At 38.6% G+C, this 24271-nt stretch overlaps 1 long non-coding RNA gene across 2 annotated transcripts in view; it reads left to right on the forward strand.

Annotated features, from left to right (window-relative positions):
* The first annotated feature begins 651 nt into the window (after positions 1-651).
* Positions 652-24271, forward strand: part of LOC148186516 (uncharacterized) — a 96825-nt gene continuing 73205 nt past the window's right edge. Inside the window, exons 1-3 of one of the 2 annotated variants that reach the window (XR_015779688.1) lie at positions 652-1317; positions 1485-1547; positions 5293-5352. This is a non-coding gene — a long non-coding RNA (uncharacterized LOC148186516). The remainder of the gene's footprint in view (positions 1318-1484; positions 1548-5292; positions 5353-24271) is intronic. The other variant, XR_015779689.1, reaches the window with a different exon arrangement.

Below are 24271 nucleotides of genomic sequence, written 5' to 3' on the forward strand. Positions count from 1 at the left end.
ATCACAATTCAAAATTTATTCTAGTTCATTCTTGTTACGTTGTGATGTAATGTCCTAACTGCATGATGTGACTGGGTGATACTTTTATTCATGGCAAACGCTCAGATCTTGTTCCCAAAAAAATGTTATTGCTAGTGCATAAGCACTAGTGCCGACAGTTTGAAAAATATGTTGTATTTTATAAATTGTGCTATCTTTTCAGCATCAACATTGGAAGTTGCGCAATAGCACTTCACAACGCAGAATTTATAATGTCAAATAAGGAAAATTTACTCAAACATGTCATGCTATAACTATTTTTGCTGCTTGTTACAAAAGGAAAACTTGCAGGGTTCTTACTTTCCATGTCTAATGTTATCTGCTGGGCCTTCCCATGGATGCGTTATAGGGAAGTCTGAATACAACTATGGGGACGGCCGTTCATTCAAATGAGAGCTGCTCAGTGGCGCAGGAAGGACTTCACTATAATACATCCATGTGCAGGAAACAGGATTTTTTTCTGGGTTTAGAATAATGTGTGCAAAATATTAATACATCCATGGTAAAATACTATACTTGAAAATGCCCGAGACTACTGGCCCACAGAGCACCCGCAGTAGAGATACGCATCCAAGGGCCGAGCGCATCCGAGCGCAGCCGAGTCCGGCCGAGCGGGTAATTTCCGCCGGCGGAGCAACCTACTTCCGGATTAGCGCCTCAGCTACTTTGAATGGCGGTCTAAAAAAACAATCTTGCAGCTTTTGTACACTTTCCACTTTGGTTAACATCTAGATAGGAAGAGAAGACGTTTACTGGTTTACTGACGTCTCTATTCCCACGTGAGTCAATGGGGGGAAAGTATTTCTGGGCCACTATGTAAATTTTGCATAAACTCATGACGCACTTCCTGGGAGCTTTTTTGAAACAGGTACGCGTGTCTGAGACGTAATCCGGCGCCGTTTGTTTAGGGAAGTGAGACTACAGTAATCAGCACAAAGCACAGAGTGTTTAGATAAACTCAGGCTCAAAGATAACGACTGTTAAACGGCCGTGTTTTGTTTTCGCTGCATAGAAAAAAATAATGCGACTTCCGACCAGTCGTAGCTAATGAGGAGCTAATTAGCTACCAGCTAAAGCTAACCGCGGTTAGCCTAAAGAAACGTCATAACTGCGGGTCGGCACCGCCAGGCTGGAAAGATAGCGCTTATACTTATGTTTTTCTGTAAGAGATGTTTGTTTGATAAACAACCAAAACAAGCCCTGTCTGTAGTGGACAACAAACTGAAAATGGCCAAAGAACCAGGATGGAGCAACATGAAGGAGCCCCCTTATTGTAGGGTAAGCAACATGTAATATTAGTATGACATGTTCATGTTTACTATAGCCTGGATTTATGGAAGAGTGTTATCTGAGTATAATGGTGTCATGGGTAGTTGATTAGTGTATTAAACTATCAAATTTTAATTTTAAAGCTTTTATTATTGTTGTTTTTATCTTCCATGCAGATGCAGTCCCCTACAGAATCATGCCAGTAATCAAGAGTGATTCATTAAGCTGTTTACAAATAGGTAGGTAATACATTTGTTTTTTCATACATGGCAATTTAACATACCTTGGAGGAGAGAAAAGAAATGTTAGGTTTTTCCAGTATCTTGTAGAGAAAATGACAGCATGACTTGTGGAATATCCCCCATTCAGCGATTCAGATTGAGTTACAAACGCTAATGAGGAACATAATTAAGGGAAATGTATTATTTTAAACAGTTCGTGTGAAAGATTTTTTTTGGCATGCAAATGTGTGCTCACCTATTTTCTCTGATAACTTCATATGTGCTCACCTTATTTCTGATTTAGACATTCAGGAGGTTTTTCACTGTGAGCCAGATTATCTGCAGAGGTCTCTTCCTCTCCAAAACAAGTGGGCTATGTGGTTTAAAACCACCGAATAAAGCGACACTGTTTAGCATGTCATAGATGGGTCACTAGCTTAGCACCTGCTAATTTGTGCTTGTGTTGTTTTCTCTGATACTTTAATGATAAAAATCAGTGACTCTCTGTTTCTGTAGATGTGCTGTAGTTTAGAAGCAGCCGTGCTGCGCCTGAGTAGCGCTGCTCTAATCTGGTAACACAAAAACAAAACAAAACAAAACAAAATGGTTCTGTGATATATTCTTTTGACATGTTTCGAGTGTATTGTATAAAAATAGATACTGCCCAAGCCTAATCCAGATGTTAAAGAGGTTTTTCCCGGGAGACAGATTATCCACAGAGAGTGTCCTCTTCTCCAAAGCTAACAGACCTGTTGATTTAAACTGGTAAAAACACTGAATGAAGCAGTTTGACGGTAAAAAAAAAATCTATTTTTTAGTTACAGCGCTCTTGTTGGGGAGATGCTAATTACTGTGGTTGCCGTTGTGAAAATGCAAATGTCCCTTTCTGCAGCCAGTGTTTGGTTTGTCCTCTCCAGGCTACTTTAGAAAGTGGGTGGCGCAACCTGACTATCTCTGTAGACGACCTGCTCCATCTGTAGATATATACAGCTCATTTTAAGGTACCTAAGGTTATTTTTAGGCAATTACACACCAAAGAAACCATACTTATCTTATTATATTCCATTTATTCCAATATATCCCCCTAAATTTTATACACCGGACCTTTAAAACAAGTAGACATACAAAGATTTACGACACAGACATACACAGATGTGATTCTGTTTTTGGCAGAAGAGAGAATTCAACACCTGCAGATGCAGGTTTCAGGATTGTTGGCAGATTGTGTTACATTATCTGATTGGTGAAGAGCCAGAATGGTCACATTTCAGAGATCTGAAAGTTTGGTCTTGATCCCATCTAATCACTTCTACCCGATCAATCTTGCCTCGGCCCTTTGGCCTTCATTTCAACCTTAATATGCTTTTGAGTCCAAAGAGGGACAACTAGAGCTTACTCATCAGCAATTTTTTCGCTGATGTTCCAGTTCAGATAGGGGGGCCAGCATGCGACGAGTGCGGACACCTGGCTAGATTTGGTATTGGATGCTGGTTGGACGGTGTGTGAGAGACAGCCTGAGAGGTAGCTAGAGGCACAGGGGAGGGGCGGTAATTGAAATGGGGGTGTCATTCATCAGATCACACAGAGTCAACAACAGTGCGGTTCAAACGGAGTGGTGCAGAGGAGCGTGTGTGTGTGTGTGGGAGCATGTGAGCGGCGTGTCAGCCAGCTCGACAAAAAGACTGTGGCAGATCATTCTTCTTCTGCGGAGGGGCAGATGAAAGAAAGAGAAGAGGGAGAAAAGAGCACTCATTTGTTTTGTCATTTTCCATTCTCCCCTTTGGTCGTCACAAAATCACCTCCCATTTGATTCTGGGAGACAAACAATTGGCACGGTCAGCCCCCTCCTGCCCCCCCGTGGCCCTCCCTGCTTGTGTGTGTGTGTCCGCCTAGTGTTTTTGCCCATAGATTTTTCTATCAAAAGGTGTTCTTCACTGCATACATCCACCCGGCAGGAATCTTTAAACCCATCTTACCTCTTCAAACGCGCATACTCATTCACACACACGCTCCCCCCTGCCAACTAAACTCATAATTATTCTCAACTACTTTAAAGGAGCCCAGGGAGGAAGAAATGAGTCTGATTATTAGGAGGAAAAAGGGTTCAAAGTGCTGTGGTTAAGCTCACTATACCTTCATATCAATGGTCTGCTCACACAAAAGACCCTCGCCATGAGAGGAGCCTTAGAAGGGTGAATGCCATCACGCTTCCTTTAAAAATGGGATATCATTAGTTAGTTCACCACATGTGCTATAAAAACACAAGATCCGTTCAAATGGAGGGTGAATTCCGAAACCATTGATGCAAAACAGACAATGCTATGAAGAATTAACAGAAATGCATCTTTTAAATATAGTAGAGAAAGTCAAAGGGTAGTGTGGGTGTTTTTAGTTGTAATTAAATGTGCATTTTATAGGTTAATCTTTTAAAAGTCTAATAAAACACTTACATGCCCATATAAAAAGAGTTATTGATCATTGTAATCATTTCTCCTGCCTGTGCTGACCATGATGAGAAAACTTAATTTGATTTTAGTGTAAAGATGGGGCACGAAATCTTCAGTCCTTTGCAAAAATGCATTTCAAGGTTGAACCAAAGCTTTATGATTATACACAAGTCAAGTCAATTTAATGGGTATGATATGAAGTTGCCATCCGTTTAATATAAATTAATTTTGTTTTGTTTTTTACTGTGCTCTCTCAGCGACTCAGCCGAGAAACTTAGAAAGAATTATCCACCAAAAACCCATTTTTGCCATTTTAAGCATTTCGTGATGACAAATATTTGATTTATTGTATTTTTTCCAACTGAAAATGATGTTTTCCCCCCATGGCAAACTTTGTCATCATCTGCTTTAGCTAATATAAGTCAGTCTGTTTCAGTCTGTTCATCTAACTTCAGTCATTTATGTTGCAGAAAAATGAATCTAGTGAACTGAAAAAGAAATTGATTGAGACAGAAATAGTAAGTTGAATGGGAACACCACCTGAATTAAGAAGAATCCAGTATTTCTTGTTTTTTTTTTTAGAAGTAAGTCTCAAACTTGTGATGTCAATCTGGAGCTGCTCTATAGACAATGAATGGGAGTTTTATTTTATTGAGGTGTTGTCACGTCTGAAACAGGAACATCCTCCTGGGTGCTCTGAGTGTCATCTTTAACATTGTTGATCGAGCAACTCCAGACTTTATACTAGATCATATGACAAATTTGACATTTGACTGTCTTGACCATGGGAATAATATTTATGATTTTTGGAAATGGGTGTAGTTCCTCCTTGCTCTTCCAGTGCCCGTGTGTGTGCACACATGCTATGCATAAATCAAAAAAGTCTAGAGGTGCCACTGGCTTTTCTTTCCCATTTCTTACATTGGACTAATAGACCACCAGATACCTATGAAAAAACTTTAAAAAAACAAAACAAAACAAAAAAAAAAACACAGACAAAAAAAGATCAAGTCCCATTATTATAAGAAAATTATTCTTTGTAAGTATTGTGCATACTGCTGTATCTGAAAGTTATGACAAATAGCTTGTAATTACACAATCTTTTGATTATCAAAATTAACAAGCAAACACTGTGAAGTAAATAAACTTAGATTAAAGCCCCCTTAATGTTGTTTACATACAGTATGTAACTCAACTTACTGAACTGTGACTTTTAGAGCAAGATAAAAAAAAAAAACGCTGTGCTTTGTGTCTGTGCTGAGCAGTCCCAGTGATTTAATGTTGTCGCACTCACAGTGTTGCCATCTACATTACAGATTAACATCAGTGGTTCCCAAAGGCTGAAACCAAGAAGGAAATGAAGGCAATTAAATCAGGTACTGTAGAGTCTTTGGAGTCCTGTTTTCTCAGCTGGCAGCGACCATTGACCGCAGTGTTAATGAGAAATTGGGGCAAACTAATCCTGAACCAGTATACCAGTAGATATAACTACTGTTGTAATAAATGGACTAAGCTCCTGCAGTTCCTAAAACACTGTTTAAATCTTTAGTTGCAGTTTGGTCTCTGTGCTGCAGGGTTAAAATGTTTGTTAGAGGGTATCTGCTCCAGCTAATCTGAGCTGAAGTGTAAGGGTATTTTACTTCTTTTTGAAGCAATTTTTATTGTTTTAAAACACAGAATTACTTTGGCACGGCATAGTGTATGCTTAATTTTTTGATTCAAACATATTTTTTATATATATATTTTTATATAATTTTCCACATTCCACACATTTTACTCTGCAGGTATTCACCTTTAAAGCTTTAAAATACTGGTTGTTTAATGTAAGGGTTGGCATTTTCTTGGGCTTGGTGCTAATAATTTTGTTCAGTTCAAAGCTGCATACACTTGTTAACTACTACAACTTATGGCGGCCTAAAGGCAACATTCACACAGAGTTTATAAATATAATTGAAAAAAGGATTTAAGAAAGCTTTCCTCTAGAGTGTCAGAGGCGATTCTTGACTGGTCATTTTAATTTCACGGGAATTTAATGAGCCTGTAGAGGTCTTTGCTCCTGGCCCTTGTTAATATTGGCCCCGGCTCACAGCCAGTCGACAGCAGCTTTTATTGCTACACTGATAATTTGTGTTATCGCCATAGTTAATTTCAGCTCGACTGTCTCAGTGAATTAAGTTAAAGGTTGTGAAAGGCTTACAGGATTTTTTCATGTATGTTTCGATCAATATATTATAGCAAAGTTTGATACCTTTGATACCGGGACCCTTTGATACCTGAGCACAATGGCTTGATTTGTTTCAAAAACATGGGAAAAGGGTAAGAGATAGCCCAAAAACAGCAAGTAATTTGTAAAAAGTTACAAGTAAATTACCTACAAGTAAATTTAAAAAATGATATGAAATCAGAAAATAAAAAACAATACAAAACAACAAACAATAAAAAAAAACCCCAACAGAAAATGACCTCAATAATGCTGCAAAAATACATATTTGTTTCTTCTTTTTTTAAAATATAATTTTAAATATATAATTAAGAAAATGGTAATATAATTTTATAGATGGAAATATAGTTTTCTGGCCATTTTTCTCTGTTTTTTGATAATATCTAATTACCCCCCAGCTAATATTTATATCATTTTCTTGTTACCTTTGCCACCTTTTAATATTTTTTGCAGTTTGCAGGACATTTCATGCCAAGTTTCTCATTATATTTTCTGTGTGCTTGAAATAAATCACACCAATTTCCTCAGGTTTCAGAAGTTTTAAATGCTTGTGAAAGGCGTCTGAATGCAGCACAAGAAAACTGATTTCGATTCAGGTGTTAAAGGGTTAAGAATGATCATCTTGCAAGGACTCAAAAGACTAATCATTTGACTTTGAACTACTTTGCTGGCAGTGTGTGTGTGTTTTTTCGGTTGCCCTCCTGTGGCAAACGTCGGCTGCCCGTTGTTTTGGTATAAGGACGTAATGGATTCTGATGTATGGCCCAGTAAAAAGCGATGATGACAGAACATGAAAGACAGATGGAGAGAGGAATGGATGAACGGATGCAGGGATAAAATGTTTTGCGTTGTTAAGGTTAATGGATTTGTGATGCCACTCATGGAGGATTGATGGCAGCTTGTTGATGTCTGCTAATGGAGGAAGGGAGGCAGAGAGGAGGGACGAGGGGAAGATGGGATCGAGGGAGTAAAAAGGAAAGGCGTAAGCAGGGCATTCATACTGTCGTTTAGAAACTTGGTCAAACTTGCATCAACGGGGAGGGGTGGAGCACGGGAAGACAGATGGCATGGGAGTGGAGGATGGAAATGCGCAACACAGGATGTAAAGGAGGCAATTTAGGGGTGCCTGGTAGCTCAGCAGGTAGAGCGGCCGCCTCCATCTACAAAGGCAATGTCCTTGCTGCAGTGGCTGTGGGTTTGCTTCTAGCTCGTGGTCCTTTGCTGCATGTCATCTCCTCTCTGTCCTCCTTTCACACTTATACACTATCCTGTCAAATAAAGGTAAGAAGTAAAAAAAAACTAAAAAAAAAGGGCCATTGTAAAGTAAAGGCAGAAGAAAATCCACTACAGCTCTGCCTGTGACCACTATATGCTGGCAACTTTGTTGTGTTTCCGCAAGCTTCACGTTGTTGTGCTGTCATCATAGGTGTTTCTGGAGCTTTGAGATGGTGTTTTTTGCAGTGGAAACAGTTTTAGTACCATACCTTAGTATCAGTATTTCCAGCTAAAGCCAAGTAGGGGTGGGCGATAAATTTAATATATTCGATGTATCGCGACTTGTTCCATATGCAATGTATAAAATAGCTTTATTGTGAACATGGAGTATAAATCTCATTGTTTTTTTGAGCCACACACACTCACAAAGCAGGCCTTTTGAAGCGCTCAGACATGACTGTTTAGTCACATTTTGCAACCACTGAGCACCACTATGACTGGAAAATACCACTAATATATCAACTGGATAGCTGTTAGTTTGTTTCCAGCTTACAGAGAATAAACAGCGCTGTGGTAGCCGTCTAACGTAATGAGTGGTAGTGGCGGTAGCTTGAGCAGGTGAGGCTTTGTGTTTTTCTATCTGCAGAGCTCCGATTGCGACTTTTTAGTTACATTTTGCAACCATGGAGCACCAGTGGGACTTGGAAATCTTTGCAATATATGAAGTGGAGAGCTGTTAGTTTGTTTTCAGCTCGCAGTGAATGAATCCTCATTCTGCAGTTACAGTTTAACTTTCTGCTAACGCTAACATCCAAACATCAACACTAATGGTCCAAGATGAGCCGTGTCCTTCAAAATAAAATCACCAAGGGTTCTGCTCTGATTTATTTAATCATAACAACACTTTTTTTAGCTGTACTTTATACTTTACTTTATGTAACATTACAGCAGTATTTTATTCAACTTTATTACAACACTAGCTTTATTTTATGGCAGTAGCTACATTATTTCACTTTATTGCAAATGTAGTTCCTTTAATATTTTTAGATTAATAATTTACAGTAGTTTAGAGGATACTTCAAAATATTGAGATATATATATCTTGTATCACAATTTAGCGTACAAATATTGTGATATTATTTTAAAGCCATTTCGCCCAGTCCTACTTCCAGGCTAACTCGCTCATTTGACGTGCATACATAGCGAGACGATTATGTAAATCAGCCTGAGGAAGTTATTGATTGTTGGATTTTATATCAGAAGGGGCGTGACAATGATTTAATTGATTTGGGGGTAACTGCAATTTTGGACATCAGGGCTAATGGAGGTCAGTAACTGAAACAGTTTGGATCTTGTTTATATAACTATAGACGATTATAAACACATTTGTTTCATTGTAAGCCATCAGTACATTGTCAATGTCTCATTTGAGAAAGCAACATTTTAAATGTGTTGTTTTCTGTATAGGTGTTAAAGTGTGTGTGTATTGAGCAGGTGGGCCATAAAATCTCAAATGCTGTGTCACTGTTGTCTAACTCCATGATAACTTGAGACTGTGTAAGTGTGGTTCCTTGTGTCTGGTGTGTGTGTATGTGCATGCGTGTGTTATGTAATCTGTCTTCCCACTGTCTCCAGCTGTAATGTCAGTAATAAAGTTAATTGGGTCTTTGGTCCCAATGGCACAAAACATTTTGTTAGTGTATATGTTGCGTGTGTGTATGTGTGTTGGCTGGTTTTTCAAATAACGCTGAAACTCTAATTCACCACAGGGGAAATCTTGATCGAGAAAGAAACAAAAAGCTTAGCTTGTGATTTGTGTCTTTATGAGGAAGGTGTGAGTGTACGTGTGTGTGTGTGTTTGTGTGTGTGTGTGTGTGTGTTTGTGCGTGCGTGCGTGTGTGTGTGTGTGTGTGTGTGAATTCCGGAGCCCCCTCTCTCTCAGTTTAAGTGTGACATCTTTCAACAGGTTGGACTTGTTCGGTACTGAAAAACACTAACTGCTCTGAATTGTGTTTGTAATGAAGCATTTTTACTTTCTCTCCATGTAAATAAGGACCACATAAGTAATGCACTGTTGTGCTGTACAGGCAGTAGTCTGACTTAGTGGAGTTTATTGTAACAGTGACAGTTTATGACAGAAATGATGGACGCAGCTGACCTGCTGTGACAACCAAGCTAACTTTGTGATGAATCTTCTAAAGCCGTGTCTACAATGACATTATTTTCTATGAATACTGAGAAAGCAGGATGTAGTCTTTTTTCTTTTTTTTTCTTTCAACCAGGACTCTATCTATGGTTTTGTGTCTACGTGACTCATGGAAACAATAGTTTTTGAAATTGGTCCAGTGTTGAGATACTCTGCAGGAATTGGGCACCATCACTCTTTGTCCATTAAAAGTGCTTGTTTTTGTCAATGTAATGCTCAGATTGTTATTTTGAGGGTGTGACACTATTATGGGAAGGGTTTCTTCAAATTTGACACAAACATTTACTTGTACTCATGGATGAACTGATTAGATTTTGGTGGTTTAAGGTCAAAGGTGAAGGTCACTGTGACCTCATCAGTCTCATTCCTGTCAATTTTATATTTCAAGAACACCTTGAGGGAATTCCTTCCTTGTTCCCGTTACTCACTTAGACACAAAAACATACTAAAATTGGGCCCAGGTTGGAAAGTACTTAAGTTACCCCTTAAATGTAAGCTTCATATTTTAGTGTTAAATTCCACAATATGAAAACAGCAGAATTAGTTGATGCCAGCCCCGCAGCAGGAAGATAAGTTGTTTGCTTTCATATTTTATTAAAACAATGAAACACAGAATAAGGCCAATAAATTGAGTATGTTTTTCAATATTTTGGTAACCCTTATACAGGTCGTATCTGGAGAATATACTTACATACTGAATGATAAATACCAGCTGAGGATATTGAGCTTCTGTTATCCTCACACTGATTTGAAAGTGGAGACTCTTGGTATTTGTTTAGTAATTAATAAAAGTAATTACCACTGAATGAGGCCATATGCCTTCAGTCTGTGAATCTCAAGTGCCACTGTTGTTTGAAGTATGACTGTGCTTCAGTTCTCATCCAATGATTAAGTAATTACAGAGAAATGAAACATAAGAACTTAGTTGCTCCGAGCCAGGGATTGTCTTTCACTTGGTATGAGTCTGCAGTTTGTGGAAACGCTGTAACTTTGTGAGCGTACCTGTCTTGACCTGGAAACACCTGAGAGCCCAAAAATTCACTGCTTCCTAAGAATCCATCAGGACATAGACAGGCTAAAAGGTTAGAAAACAGATTCAAACTATTTGAATGAAATACATAAGAAAGAAGAAATAAGAGATTAAAGAAATTAGAGAGGTGATATTAAAAACAGCCATAAACAATAATTAACTGTGTAAAATATGCTCAGTAGTGCATGATTTGTGCATTATATATACCATACAGTAAGCACATAGGTGTACATATATTGGTATATATTTATATACTTATGTATATTTACAGTATATAGGCATAGGTGTAGAGAGTATAATCTAGATAGTAATTTAATGAGGTACATAATGTCATATAAGAAAAACAATTAACATAAAGAAATGTTTAAATGAAGAAATTCAAGTGAATTCCATAACAAAGGATAAAATATAACACTATAAAAATATATAGTAGTGATATAGTATTATCATAAGGTGGTAGAGTAATTTAATAGCTGTTTCTGTTGTCTGGTCGAAACACCTTGCACTAAATGAGCCTCTTATCTGCCAGAGAAAGATTGACTAAAGAACTTTAAAACATCACATTAAAGGTGTCAATCAGTCGAATCAGATTTGGCTGTTCAGTATGAATATTCTATGATAATTTTCTTTCCCCATATAATGGTACAGCTAGACTATCAATGTGACAGTGGCATTCATGTAATTCATGTAATATAGTAAACATGGTAAACTAAAAGTAAAAGCTAATAGAGCTAACGACAGGTTATAAATGTGCGAAGGAAAATTATGACTCCAGATATCAAACAAAAGCCAGAGGCTGTATTGCATTGAGTTGCTGTGAGCTGCAAATTTACTACTTCACACTAGAAGAGAGACGTTTTCTTTCTCCTCCCCCTGCTGCTGCAGCCTGTACCACAGAGCAGCGGCAAAGTCAAGTCACTCTGCAGCAAAATCTGGGTACCAAAACATCCCCAGAAGTACACTGCACAGCACACTGACCAACATAAAGTAAAAACAACAACTGCTTGACCTGAAGCAATCTCCATTGACTGAGAGGTCTCTGACTGATGAATGAATCATTGGCTTTCAAGGGGCAGCCCTGGTATAGCTACTGTACTACAGGGACGTAATATTTGTTGTTATGAAAAAGCTGATACTTAAGCAAGCTAACTCAGCTAAATGACGGCACCTATCTGCTCAACAGCAAATAGGCCAACTCCGTTTCATTCTTCATCCCTATTATCTCCGTCAGTGCTCGCCAGTCAAAGTGAAAGTAAACATCCTTCACTCTTATTTAAACACAAACTCTGTGCCTTTGACGTTTTGTCTTGCTATATTGGCTTTTTTTGCATCGATTTTCGTGCCGTCATCAGCTGGGGGCTGGATAATCATCCCAACTGCTGCAAAATAAAAAAGGAGATAGAGGGCAGGGTCACTGCAGGTTATTAAATCACCACACACTATAAGTGAGTGATAAGTAATGATTTAAAGGGATCACTTTTGTGTGATTTTATACTTTTCTTTTTTTGGGAGGAAAATACTGCATAGAGTACCTTTAAATGCTGGCTTTTAGTTGTATTTCCAAAAGTTTTTATTCTTGTTTTGTTTCTTCACAAACATCATAACAATGCTTGTAATGGCCTATTCATACTGATCATTTTCACATTTTGCAGGGAGGAAAATGCAATTCAAATTTGGGGAACCGAGACACCTAATAAATCTTAGTCCTTTCCCGAGCAAACAACTGATGTGATAATAACCTTATTAAACCAACATTCACATCCATTTCTATTCCATGTAAAAACGGAGGTTGTATTCAACAATATTTTACAGTCGGGTAATATTTTTAACGATTGGAGGTACAATACATCTACATGTCATCATTGTCTGAGAAGAGACATCTTTCATTGAAATATTCAGACAGAAACAAAACATTTTAGACATAACCTTGCTCCTTGTGAGTAAAACAAGTGTCATTAAGTGCTGCCTCATGCACTTTGTGGATATGATGTAATTGTATTAATCTGTTCTGGTTGTGTGATTATAACCCTTTGGGTGTAATATTACTAAGAGCTTTAGAGCCACACAGATTGACATTAACCTTGTCAGCGTCACCTCCAGCACACTGACGGACCTTTTCATTTGTCATACTATACTACAGTCAAGCACCTGGGATTTCATCAGCCTGTAATTGCCCAATCTGCAGCACAAATTAAGAATTACATCTCATGCTTTTTCCCTAAAATATTACTCTTTTTATCTTTATTAACCCTTTGAAACCTGAGGGTGAAGGCAGAGCAACAAAAGAAATGACAAAAGTAAAAAGTACAAGAGAATATATATATAAATGAAGTTAAAATTCTAATAATTTTGTAATATAATTCTAAAGATAGTTTTTCCCTAGATTTTTTCTTTTGTCCTAATAATGTTTTCCTACCTTTTTAAAAATAACATTCTTAATCTACTAATTTCTTGCAATTTGTGGAACATTTCTTACCAAGTTTCTTATTGCCCATTTCCCATGTTTTTAAATGCAATTGCACCAGTTTACTCAGAGCTCAAAGGTTTAAATACCTGTGAAAGGCATCTAAAAAGCAACACAAGAAAAGTGTTGTCGCTCAAGGTTTCTAAAGGTTAATTTAACCTTAAGTTTGGCCTTGCTCAGATGTAAAATCAGTTACTTTGCCTTCTCTTGGATAATTGTAGCATCTCTGTGGATGTTTGTTCACTTCTACCTCAGTTTCTCTCCCTGATTATTAGGGTAGTCCTCCTGATTAGGAATAAAATAGAATCCAGTGGTACGAAACATTGGATTCAGATTGTCTCGTTATATAAGTCTATCACTTACATAAGCCCAGAACAGATAGCCCATGGCAGGGAATCCAACTGTTTGTTTAACAAAGTGATATGTAGCTCACAAAGTTTCCCAGCAAAAGCAGATATTCCCTGGCATGAACTGTGATATGGACCACACACATCGAATCTCGTCCTTCTGGCAGGGTGATAGTACCCTGGGGAAGCATGTCCTGGCTGACAGGAACAGGCTTGTTCCCCACAGCAGCCACTGTTTCCACCAACAGCCGTGTGTCCCGCTTAACGTGTCCTTGAGGAACACGCTGAAGCAGTGCTACCTGCTCCAGTTTCTGTGGGTGAGAAAAAATCACTTAACTTCTAAAAGCCAAAATGAGTACGTGCCTTTTTTCATTTTGCATTTTGCAGTTTTCTACATGTATCGTCTGGCAGACAAAATCTCTCACGCAGGCATAATGGATACAATGAAGTTCTGCTCAACATAAAAATAATGAAGAGGCTTTTTTTTGGTTGTGTCTGCCGGGGATGAAGAGAACAGAGGGAGAAAAGAGCCCATGGGCACAAGCAACAAAACACGCAACAACAGCCCAATGTAGGCTAGCATCTGTGTTTGTGTGTGTACACTTTCAAGGCAGATTTTGGGCGAGGGGAGCTACAGCTGTGCCTAATGCACATTAAATAAAATGAAAGTTTTCTGGGTTTTTTGGGGGGATGTTGTACTTTTACCTCATCTGTCTTTTCTATCGGAGCACGTTTCAGCTCTGCTCTTTCTTTTGTATCTCCAACTTGACCTATCAGTGTTGTGCATCTCCATAAAGGACCCCATAAATCATCGCAGGTGTCTGTAATGTGCCTGCAGGTAATTAATTGCTGTGGTCTTTGAGCCAAGCTGAGCTGAGTGCACAGGGATGAGACAGAGGTAAAATACTGGCTTTTTGCTCTTTCCTTCAATGCCACCATTCCTTTTCATCCTTGTCCTTTCCCTGTCCAATATACCATTTCTCTTACTGCTCTAATTTGATATTGTAAATTTCCCTCCTCTTATTGTATAGACAGAATTACAATAATCGAATTTCTGTCAGAGCTTTAGTTTTCTGAACAGAAAGGAAGGCAGTGTCTTGCTCAGTGACATTTTAGCAGGGTGAATGGCCACTGTCATCGACACAATCTGGCCACTTACTACACTCTGACCATTTCCTATTTAGTGACTTGTTATAGGGCAACTAAGGGAAACATTTGCTGTAGGTCAGCAGCCATGAGCAGAACAGACGGATGTGTGGGTTGAGTTTTCTGGCATCTCTAGTATGTTTAGATTGGGTGCTGATATCATTGGAAGCTTCCATTGCATACAACTTGTTCCAGTGTTAGTCTGAAATATTAGTCTAACGTAGCTCTTAAGTAAAAGTTAAATCGGAAGATCTGGGTTATGTTCCTGAAGTTAGAAAACCTCATTCAAAACACCTTTGATATTTGTAACTAAAAATCTGGTCTTGGAACATAACCTAACTTATCAGTATGGTATCTGATTCACTCCTTATGTTTAGATAATGATGGTCATGTTTTTGAAAAATAATCTAATATTGTTTTACTGTCCTTTCCTGAATAACATTTTCCATGATCCCTAGACCATTGCTGATAAATGTCAGGGCTCAACTAAAAGAGACAATGGTTGCGGAGGGTCATGGCCAAGTCTGCTGTAATGAAAACACACCAGAGACGACGTAAGTTCATAGACAAAAGACATTACAGATAAAAGTTAGGATTATTATGAGCATGTACAAAAAAGTTACAATGATGGAAGAACTGATATTAGACAGTAAAATTAGGCAGTGCTGATCAAATATGAACCAAGATTCTGTTACTGTGTTGTCTTTGTCTTGCCTAAAATGTTTTTGGCAAGATATTTTAGTGTACTGTTTCGCTAAGTCAAGATCATTTTTCAAGATCACCATATTGTTTCCTATGTCAACACTATCAGCGAAAATCCACTGGATGACACATTTCGATTTTTACTGCCTCTTTTGCTGTTGCACCAAGTTTTTCTGTCTTTACCATCTCAAATACTTCTCTAAATTGCTAAGTTTTTGATTTATAATAGCAGATGCTGTAGTGGATGCCAAAATGTGTTAGACTACAGGCACTTAACATTAGGAGCACACTTCATTTTTTTACAAAAAGACTGAAGACATGAACTCTGAAAAAAGATTGCTTTGAGTTATAGAAGCTGGTGGAAAAGAGGCTAGCTCAGACATGGCCTGAGGCTCTCTACTCATGTTAATATTCACATTATGTTTCCGTGCATTTACATGCAGAGCACATCCCTCAGCTTTGTATTTGATTGACTCAGCAGGAAGCTACAACAAAAAAGCAGGTGGCATCGTGTGAATGGCCTCATAACCATTTTTACAGTACCTTGGTGTTCCCATCTCGTCACATTGCCCTTGCAAATGGTGATAAACGAGCATGCTAGGGCTAGAGGCTAATCGTGCATCAGGCTAATCACTAACACAGTCTAATTACTTGTTTCTAAACTTGTATATGATTTCAGATCACTGAAACTGTGTCTATCTGTAAGTACATCCGTGTGTGTGATGGTGGGTGCAAATGGGTGCAGTGCAGGTGTGCGGCTATGTGAGCACTCATGTTTGATTAAAAATATCTAGCCTGATTGCGGCATACCACAGGGAGACTGAGGTGTTAATTGGCTGCGTGTGTGTGTCTGTCTGAGTCCGTGTGTGTGTGTGTAATATGCTTGCATATGAAGAATCACAGCGCCTAAATAACACAATCAAAGAACGCCTGCTGTGGATCAGTCTGCCTCAACAGGATGCCACACACAAGCATGCACACACACAAACACACATGCAAACGGCACAAATATAGTGCAGACAATGTAAATGATAAGTGCTCTGAGAACCATATGGTATATCTTGATCCTTCACTTCATAATGTGTAGATGGGTTAAGACAGAGGTTCCCAACTGGTGGGTCACGGGTTCATTCTGAATAGATAGCAAGTGAACTTGTGAAAAACACACTTTATTTAAGTTTTTTTTTTAATTAAAAATGACCCAAAGGGGGTGTTTTCAAAGGAAAAAAAATATTGCCAAAAAGTTAAAAAAAAAAAAGAAAAAAGAAAAAGAAAATCACCAGAAAAAACAGAGGAAAAACAAATGCCAAAATTTTTTAAATAAAAAAAAGGCCAAAATTTATTTAAAGAAGACATTCCTTCCTAAATCCGTGGCTAAGCCCCCAATATCCTCAGGTCTTAGGACTACCCTGGGTTTACGCTAGTTGCACTTTATTCTTGCAATATGTTTTATTTCATTCCGTTTTAAGCACTCACATTTGAATATGTGGTAATTTCTCTAATGCACAGACCTTGAACTAATGACTAAGGAGAAATCTGGACCCCGTGGCTGGACCAGTTGGAAATCACTGGGTTAAGTTATATTTTAGTGTCTCGTTGTGTTTGTGATGGTTTGACTGCAGCACTCAATCCTATCTAACCACATTTTAGCCAGTGATACAGAGGCAGATGAACTATGTGAGATGAGAGTGGCAGATGATGAAGCCGAGGTGATCATGTGCTCAAGTGTGTGTGTGTGTGTGTGTGTGTGTGTGTGTGTGTGTGTGTGTGTGTGTGTGTGTGTCTCATCCCTGCTGACTTAAGCAATTGCGATGTAGAATTATGCGAGGAGACTTATTTGGGTATCTGGGACAGCCATTCAGATCTTTTGCCTGCTGGCTAACACACACACACACACACACACACACACACACACACACACACACACACACACACACACACACACACACACACACACTTCCACCACAACATAACTCAACTTTCCTTTCATCTCCCATTGCTCCTTTTCCTTTAGTCCTTATCTCTCCGTGTCTGAGCCGTCCTCTCTTACCTCTGCGATGTTATAGATAAACACGGGCCATCTGGGTACAGCTAACTCTCCAGTGATACTTCCAGTCTCTCCTTCTGCCTGTTAGTGTTAAAAATGTATTTATTCTCACCATTTCACAGCCTCCTGACAGCAGAGACAGTCATCTACACATAGAAATTGACATGACTAATACTCTGACAAGCTAACAAAAACCAAATCTTTTCTAAAAATATGTGCTTTGGATAGGAATTTGTTAAGTATGTGCTGGTGGGCACGTGTTATCCCATTTTTAAGCTTTTCTTTTCTGTTCTGTTTACCCAGCCGTTTCTACATGGTTATATATTTGGATGTTTTGGAGATATTGTCGTGTGTTACAGCTGACAGACATGAAGAAAATTGTTTTCAAATGTTCTTACAAATCCAGAATCATTTCCTTGAATAATAAAAAAACAAATTCAAGCTACTTAAATCAACTTCATATTTGCTGAAACATAGCACAAAATGACACATAAAATCTGTGTACAAAAAAAATTCCTCTGCCAATTCTTTTACTCTGTAGTGCTTCTAATGACCTTACTGAATGTGAAAGAAAAATCAGAGTGGAGTTTAATGCAGCTGTCATTGTGAACTGCAGTAAAGCTAGGCTGCACTGATCAGATATGATATATATAGTAACTACATCACATGGATGAAGAAACTCAAGCTGACTTTTGGTTTTGCATGGGACACAAACACCAATCTCCTGGTGTCCAGTGTGTGTTTGACCCATCCAACACCACGCCTTCACACCCTACTCAAACTTTCTGGCACTTTCTGCTACGTTATTGCTGTGGACAGCATTACAGGAGTTAGTTTAAAGCCCGGAGAGTCTCACACAGATGATGTAAGGTGCTTTGTGCATTGGTAACAGAAGGAAAGGGTCATTAACCAGGTTGTCAACGCTCTGGGAATGAGAATCAGTGCGTTTACATGGACATGAATAACCTGTTTATGATCAGGTTTTTGGAGTATTCTGTTGTGTTTTAGCATGTAAATACCATATTCTATGTATGTGAAACCTGAATATACTTGCTAAATTACTTGGATACAAACATGGATGTATATGCAGAATTTTAAAAACTTGATTTCTCTTATGTAAACACCATATCCCAAATATGATCATAACCAGCATAAGCCTCATGCAAGTCTTTCATGTCCATGTAACTGCAGTAATCGTGTTTGCAAACTCTTTGTCTTCTGAGTTTGATTTTCAGATGTCTGTCACAAATATACTGCAATACTTTTGGCAGCCAACTGTCACATGTTTAGATGCTGTTGTGTCTTTGACCATCAAATACCTCATCACTGCTGCTGTCATTTATGATGGTTCACATTGCATTTAATTGTTCAGCTACTTTGCCTCACTGCAGCTTTTAGCACAGTATCCTTATTCAAATGTTTCTGCTTTTAATTCATGTTGATTTATTAAGATGTTTTTTTTGGTTTTTGTGAGATATTGAAAATACTGATCCACTCTTAAAGATATAAAGCCAAAATCTATTCATTCTATCTTTTGACACCATTCACAAATTAAGACAGATGCTGGTGTTTAGGTACAATTTAGTCTCCATCGTCATCACTTTTACAAGTGAGTGTTACCAACTGTTTACAATTCTGCCCCATTCAGACATTGGTACAACTATAGGTGACCCCTTGCAGCCTTGCAGCTCAATTTTAATTCATTAAGTCATTTTGATAAAATGGTGATAAAATGGTGGACAAATTGGAACTGCCTCAAAGTTTTGGTTCAATTTACAAGTGACTTAAATAACTGACTCTGAAACTTGCCTTAGACTTACCTTGAAAATAGCTGAACAATCAGTTTGCTTGCACTTAACTAAATCTTCAGGAGTCTTTTAAGTCTGTCGCTGTCAGTCTGTTTTTATACATTTACTTTGCCTGTCTCATTTTCTCCACCACTCCATTGATGTTACACACACATTGTCTTGTTTCCCTTGAAGCTGATTTCATAACATCCCTCCGTCTTCTGTCTACACACACACACACACACACACGCGCACACACACACACACACACACACACACACACACACACACACACACACACACACACACACACACACACACACACACACACACACACACACACACACACATTGGTGTTCTCCATGCATGGCTGTTGTTAGCCCAGATAAAACTGCTTAGCTGTACTTGGCCAGCCTCGTTATATAACACCATCTCACTGCACTATCTCCGGCTTGTCTCACCGTGATGGCACCCCAAGATGTGGATTTGTGTTTTGTCTGTATACGCACAAGCACATCTCTGGATGTGTGTGAGAGTGTGTGTGGATCCATGCAGCGATATTGCCATATTCTCTCCATTTTTCCGCAAGTATGTCATAGTCAGTTTCTGTTAAACCATTCTTGTGGCTGTTGTGTCTGTGTTTTGTCAATATCCTTTGTGTATGCGTGTCTATATGTCAGTCAGAATTCCCAGGGATGCACGATATGTATTATTATTATTGATAAAATAATTGATAATTACCTGCTTCTCATGGCCTATACCAATAAGATGACTGATGATTTGATGTTTTTGTATATTAAAAAAGAAGCTTATAGCCTGCATTATATGCACACCTGAGGCTAAGGAAGGCTAAGACTTTGTGAAAGAAATTGGATGATTTAACCCTTTAAAACCTAGAGTGACATGACTTTTCTTGTGCTGCTCTCAGATGCCTTTCAAGAGTTTTAAACCTTTGAGCCCAGAGCAAATTAGTGTGATTTCCTAAAAACAAACAAACAAACAAACAAACAAACAAACAAACAAACTAACAAAATGGGGAAAAAGGCAATGAGCAGCCTGGGAAGAAAAATTGCAAGGAATTAGTAGAAAATAATAATTAAATAATTAAAAAAAGAATAGAGAAAAAAGCTATATTTATATGTATCATAATTATATATTTAAAATTATGTCACAGAATTATAAGAAATTTGAAAGCCCTTTTCCCAAGTAATTTCCTTTTTTACTTTACTTTCTTTTTCTTTTTTAAACACATTTTCAGGTAAGTTTTTTTTTTTTGTATTTTTACTAACTTCTTACTACTTTTTGGGTTTCTTTTTTGGTTGCTCATAGCCCTCTTCACATGGTTTTGAAAGAAATGAAGCCAATTTTCTCTGGTTTAAAAGATGTAATATTCCATAGCCCTTAATTGCCTGATATGTTGTGCTTTCCTAAAAAATGCATACTAATATACGTGCCTGTGCATCCATTCTTCAGATGGTATAATTTTTGCAAACCTAAGGATGTGCTGAATTTATCCACTTGCACTTAATGAGGAGTTGGACTACGTATTCAAAGCCCTAGCATCCAATCAAATGTAATATTAATTAAGACATTTCACCCTAGAAACCAGCATCCTCTCCACTGGAATGTCCTCGATCAAAACACTGAATCTCTATCACATCCAAAGGCAATGTTCTGTAACTGATGCCGACCTCTGACCCGAGGAGGACGTAAATATAAAAATTCCCCTCTGAGCATCAACAGAGTGTCTCCCATCATCAAGCCAAGCAAATGTTTTGTCGCCAACATTCATAAAACCCACGCCGAAGCCACTGCATAATATCAAAAATGCATGATGTTATGATGTTTCACAATATGAAAACAAGGCCTTTTTTCACTTAATTCCTAAAAAACACTTTTTGGGAGATGCTGGATTAGAGAATACAGAATGAGGAAGATGAACCAGTTATGCCACACACAATATCTACAAAACTCTTGAAAATGTGCAAGTGCATGAACTTGCATATGTATGTGTGTGTGTGTGTGGGTGCTTGGAAGCTACATGTGTGTTTCTGTTTTTTTATTTTTTTCAAACAGGGTCCCCGCCTGCAGGAGATGTCTGAGTGCCTTAGTCTCTACCGTTGCCCACTCTCCTAAATAGATCAGGTACATGAATCGCATCTGACGCAGAGAAAGAGAAAAAGATACAGAGCGAGAGAGCGCAAGAGAGAGCAAAACAAGTCGTGAAAGTGAAATGAGTTTCGTGTAGCATCTCTTTGTCTCTTCCTCTTTTCAGTGCAGCTCTGGAAAAATGTTTAAAGAGCGCCAGAAGAGTGATGGAAGGACATCAGTAGCTTTTATGAGTGTATAGAGAGCTAATGTAGAATAAATGGGGCTCCTTTGTAATGACTACAGATGTAGGCAGGGATGAATCTTCACTACCTGTTAAAAATCTAATTTGCCGCCTCGTCATCTTTACAGGGGGATTAAAATGGAACAGAATCAGATTTTTCACTGTTTAGATAGCAGTGAAGAGATAAGGTCTGTGTCACACAAGTGGAAAAATCTCATTTGAGCACTCACTGCAAATCCTGCCACTGAAGAGATGAGTTTCATTCCAGATTCCCTCTGGCGTTTTTGCCATTGAGGACGTGTCCAATTCCCAAGTGTCCCTCACTCTTCCCTCAGTGGGAAATGTTAAAAAAAAGTTAGAGACAGAACAGGGATTAAGAGATGACCTCGTCTATTATGTGCAAGGGAAAGTGTCAGAACGTATTTGTGTGTGAGAGTTTTTGTTTGTTTGTTTGTCAAACGTGAGTGATTGATAACGTCATCACCGCAGCTGTTTTCTCTCCCTGTGTCTCGACAGACGGGTGTTACTGAGCTATCACCCCACATTTACATCACACACTTCCCTCTTCCCCTCTGCATCTTTCAGCCCTCTTCATGTTTCACCTTCACACAACCTCTACAAACATTATATTCAGAGTGATGACATTTGCTAGAAATACTGTATTTCTGTAGAATTTGAATTAGTATTAAATAAGGCTGGGGTGACGCATTGACGTCGTAACGTAACGTGCTGCTGCGTCGCTGCCTGCTGCTATAAGTGCTGTATTTCTGTATTTAAAAGCACAAATTCCACTCAACTGATAGGATTGTGTCAACAGAGACGCTGTCAGGGCTTTTGTTTTGAAAGGGAAGCTGTGTGTCAGCTGCAGCACATCTAGAGAAACGGTGGCTCGACGTTTTTTTTACGCATGACTCACCTGTCCCTCTCAATCACAGTGATGAGGAAATACAAAGACAGCTGTTTTACTTCAACTTCCTCACTTCCCTTTCAAAGCAAAAGCCCTCTAACAGCGTCTCAGAATCCCATCAGTTGCTCATACAATCCATTTTATTTTCTAACATTTACTGGACCAGGTTGGCGGCTGTGCAGGGCTTGCACAACTTCATAAATGAGTGGAAATCGTGCTTGTAAAAATAGAAATACAGCACTCATAGCAGCAGGCAGCGACACAGCAACAACGTACCAAAAACGCTGCATGTGTGAACACTATACACATGAAACACGCTGCTGCTCGGTGAGGTTGACGTCTCGCACTCCTCACGCATGCTGTGTGAAACGGGCCTAAGGCCCAGTTAAGGCTGGACTATTTTAGTGTTTTTCAAATTGCACTAATTTTACCGTAAGATGTTTTGTTACAGATATTTTAAGTTTGTTCCTGTAATAAAGAGTAACAGTTTTAGTCAGTGTAGCAGGATCCTTCTAACCTGTATCTATGATGCTGATAACCACTAATCACACCCACTTTAATATGAGCAACAACATGCAAAATGGGTGGCGTATCTGGGTTTTTTAAGCGTCCAATTATCATCATCTATCATCCTACCCTCAGATACATCAAAGCCATCCCCTATTTTTATTTATATATTTTTTTGTTATGTTTTATGTTGTAAAACGTTGTGTAAAACATAGTACTGAGAACATGAAACAAATGTTGATAATGGCTTACAATGTGACTTTTCCTCTGCTTGATGTGCATGATGTGTTGCTGACATTCAAGAGGTGTGTGTTGACCCTGTGTGAACCTGACGCCTACAGGATCTCTTACTCACATACCAATATATCGCCGCGACCGTATTGTTTGTTAGACGAGATGCTTTTGAGGAATTTTCCTCAGTAAGGCATTCATGTCTTTCTGTGACGGACAGGTGATTCAGAAAAACTTCAGTTTCATATAAAGCAGCACTGAGTTGAAACCACTTAACTGTAGCACAATGGAAATGAAATGAAACGGTACCAATCTTACTGCCCTGTGGAAGTTGTTTTTCATACTGTACAGGAACGAATAAGAGTAAATTGCTTCTTCTGAGGGAAGGGAAATGAATCCTTTAATCTGCAGCTACTATTACTTTTTTTCATCTTTTACTGTATTTCCAATTGTCCATTAGGAGGAACGTACAGCCTAAAGGACAGTTGGCGCAAACTAATAAAATCACTTGTATTATTATCCTTTTTAAACCTTTAAATTAAATGCGAGTTGTGGAAACCTGTTCTGGCATTAAAAAGCAGGAGTCATACCGCTGAAGTTGAGAGCAGGGTACAATGTCCTTCTGTTGGGTGAATTCTTATAATGGAAATAGACATGCTGAAAGAGAAAAGGCACAGGCAAAGAAAGACAGACGAAGAAAAGAAAGGAAAAAAAAATCATTGTCCTGGACTGAAGGTTTCATTTTTGTGGCGAACATTGCTACTTCAGCTCTCGGACCAGAGTGTTCTCCCCTGCCTTCCCCACCTGCCTACTAATACTAAGGGGCAGTGAGCTTCACTGGCTGAAACCGAACCCTACGGATATGTTAGTGATATTGAAAAAGGAAGATAAAAGGTAGAAAGCGAGGACAGTGGCATGTATGAGAGACTACTGTGACAGGGAGGAGTACTGAAATATTGAAAAATTTAAATATATATAATGTCTCTTTGCAAGGAACTGTTTCCCCTAACTTGCTTCATCACTCTTTTTCACAGTTCTTGCTTTCTGCTTCCTTTATCTTTTCATTTTCACACTCTGTTATGCAATTGAGGTTTCAACATAGTCGAATGATGAATCTGCACTGCCATATTTCAGACTATTTAACACTCCTACG

Source organism: Plectropomus leopardus, chromosome 18 (assembly GCF_026936395.1).
Source record: "Plectropomus leopardus strain MGB_pleo_1.0 chromosome 18, ASM2693639v1, whole genome shotgun sequence".
NCBI lineage: Eukaryota > Metazoa > Chordata > Actinopteri > Perciformes > Serranidae > Plectropomus > Plectropomus leopardus.